Below are 3,389 nucleotides of genomic sequence, written 5' to 3' on the forward strand. Positions count from 1 at the left end.
TAGAAAGATACAAAGTGTCAAGATAGAAGGAGGGTGTGAGTGGTGTGCAAGTTGCTCACTTTAAATAATGTCTAGAAAGACCTCATGAGAAAGTGTAATTTATAGAGACCTGAAGGATGTGAGGAAGGCAGATGTGAGTGAGACTGACATAGCTGAACAATTTTAGGCAAAGGGATGCTGTGCTTCTCAAGCTTTACTTCAGTTACTCTGATGTAAGTAAGGTGGTGGAGGTGAGTTGGGAACAGGAGGGCCAGAAGGAGGATGGGACAGTCGTTCAGGCTGGCAGTGACTGTCATGGCTTACATGGACCACAGTGGTGTTGAGGGAGGGGATGGGAAGAGTTAGCCAGATTCTGGGTAGATTTGGAAATTGTAACTGATAGGATTTGGTGATGGGTTGGGTATGGAGTACGAAGAGAGTCATCAAGAATAAACACAAGGTTTCTTTGGCTTGGGCAACCAGAAATTTTAAAAAGAAATGTTTATATGTTAAAACAATCCTGCCAGAACTTAAAGCAAATATTATACTTAATGTTGAAACAGTACAGGAAACTAGCAAAACAGCATGTTAAATGTCAGCACAGCCGTGGGGCACTGAAGGGGCCATTCTATTCAGTGTAATAAGGTAAATTCAAATGTCAGACTGTAAATCTGGGAGAGAGGGGAGAAATAAGATATAATAAGTTTAGTTAATAAGATTATCTACCTATAGACCTGAAAGGAGTCACAGAAAACTACAGGATATATAGGAATAAACGTGGCCAAAGTTCTATATGGAGTGCATTTAAAATTTTAGTGCATATCCTTTTTAAAAAGACTACGGAATGTTATATCATGTTCATAAATGAAAGACAATACTTCAGTGTTAACAGTTTTCTACAAGTTGATATCTGAATTCAATTAAATTTCATTCAGAATCCCAGCAAGACATTTCTATAGCACATGGGTCAGGAAACTACAGCTCTTGAGCCAAATCCAATCCACTGCCTTGTTTTGTAAGTGGACTTGTACTGGAACACAACCATGGCTATCTGTTTAGAGAGTGCCCACGGCTACTTTTGCACTACAATGGAAAAGCTGAGTAGTTTTAATAGAGACTATATGGTTTGCAAAGTCTAAATATTTGCTATCTGGCTCTTTACAGATAATGTTTGCTGACCCTCAATAAAGAAGAAAAATGTTCCCATACAGGCCAAAGTCATTCATAAAAAAGAATAACAAGAATATAGTTTAGTACCTGTACTAGGTATTATCTTAATATAATTTTGTAATAAATAATTGATTCTGCAAAATGGAATAGAAAATAGAGTCCACAAATAGATCCATGCACGTGGAAACATGATATGTACCAGAGGAGGCATTGCAGATCAATGCTGACTGATATTCTTCTCAATAAATGGTGATGGGGGAAATGATTTTTGAGCAGAAAAAAATTAAGTTGGATCTCCATTTCACAGGAAACTCAAAAATCAATTCCAAGTGGATTAAAGAGTCAATTCTGAAAGATAATTCTTTAAATTATTTGAAAGAAAATGTTCAGAAGAAAATACATGTCTATTATTAAGATCTTAGTGCACCTATATGGATTCACTCATGGAAAGCCCTCTAAAACATAGGGGTAATTTTTTTAAATGCATGAAAATACATACAATTTGGTCCCTTTAAAGGAAAGAGCAGAGCCTCAACCTTATACACAAACAAACACACATCTGCAGACAAAAACAAAAACAAAAACACGAAAACGGGGCTTCCCTAGTGGCACAGTGGTTGCGAGTCTGCCTGACGAAGTAGGGGTTCGTGCCCCGGTCCGGGAAGACCCATCATGTCGTGGTGCGGCTGGTCCCGTGAGCCATGGCTGTTGAGCCTGCGCATCCGGAGCCTGTACTCTGCAACGGGAGAGGCCACAACAGTGAGAGGCCCACATACTGCCAAAAAAAAAAAAAAAAACATGAAAACGATGTGGAAGCAGTTATCCATTGAATGCCAGTACCTGGGAAGCAGGTGGATTGAAATTTTTGTCTAATATGTCTTTACTGTTAGAATTTTTTCCTGAGCGTATAACTAATTCAAAGCTAAGATGATAAAAACAGAAAAGATCAGCCCCCAGAGCTGATTCTTTTCTCTCTCTTCCTTCTTGCAGCTGAGCCATCAGCATTTTCCCTTTCCTATTGTTCTAGCCATCACTCTCACTTTTTACTGGTTCTTCATTCCTTGCAACTAAAAGGACAAAGACCACTACCCACCCCACCCCCAAAGTTTGTGTCAGAAATCAGAGGATTAGGACACAGGCAGGACGTGCCTCCAAAGCCTGCCGTGGGGGAAGGTCTTCAGTCTCAACCATCGGGGGAATCTTCTGTGCTCTCTGAATTCCAGTCTTCTCATTTTATAGGTTGGGGCCGATGCCTCAGTGAAACTTTAAGTAGCATTTGTTCTTTATGCATTGTTTCTTGTGCAGAAATTCCCCTAGAAGACCTCATGCAGTTGGGTGCCTTGTTCCTGGGGCCAAGTACCCATTCAACAGCACTAACAACACCACTGGTGAAGATCTCTAGAAACATTTATTTTCTCAGTCAGTAGAAAAATTCTGGAACTCACAAAATTATCAGAAAATTCCAGAGTAGTTTCTAGTTTATTTTTGAATACTGCTAGTACTAAGGAGTACCCTACTCTTATCCAAAAATCCACTCCAGTTTTCTTTTTGTTTGTTTGTTTGTTTTGTTTTTGTTTTGTTTTTGTTTTTGCGGTACGCAGGTCTCTCACTGTTGTGGCCTCTCCCGTTGCGGAGCACAGGCTTCGGAGGTGCAGGCTCAGTGGCCATGGCTCACAGGCCCAGCCACTCCGTGGCATGTGGGATCTTCCCGGACCGGGGCACGAACCCGTGTCCCCTGCATCCGCAGGCGGACTCTCAACCACTGCACCACCAGGGAAGCCCCATGCCAGTTTCTTAAGTAGTTCTAATTACATAAAATCATTTCCTACCGTGAGTGGCAACTATTCATGAATGACATTTACCCACTGGTTATAACTTGAGCTTGGGCTCCAAAGCAAAGATAATCCCTCCTCTGCATGACAGATGTCCAAGTTCCGAGAAGGCTGTTGGATGGTCAGAGATTTCTCTTTCCCAGGTTCACCTTCAATGGGTTTTCAATACCTCTTTTCCATCTCCCTCATTCTTCTGCTCCTTTTTACTTTATCCAAGATTCCTCTCATTATCTTGATTTAGTTGAGTCTGGGCAGGTTCTTGGCTGAACTCTGGGAAAAATGGATGCTCTCCCATTCCTTACAATCAGAGGACGAATACTAGTCATCTTGGTCTGTAAATCTGAAGGCTCCTATAACAAAGCAAGCACCAGACACTCAGAGAGCTGATGCATTCACTGGAGGTAGGTG

The sequence above is a fragment of the Neophocaena asiaeorientalis genome, unplaced genomic scaffold (genome assembly GCF_003031525.2).
Source record: "Neophocaena asiaeorientalis asiaeorientalis breed wild unplaced genomic scaffold, Neophocaena_asiaeorientalis_V1.1 scaffold191, whole genome shotgun sequence".
NCBI lineage: Eukaryota > Metazoa > Chordata > Mammalia > Artiodactyla > Phocoenidae > Neophocaena > Neophocaena asiaeorientalis.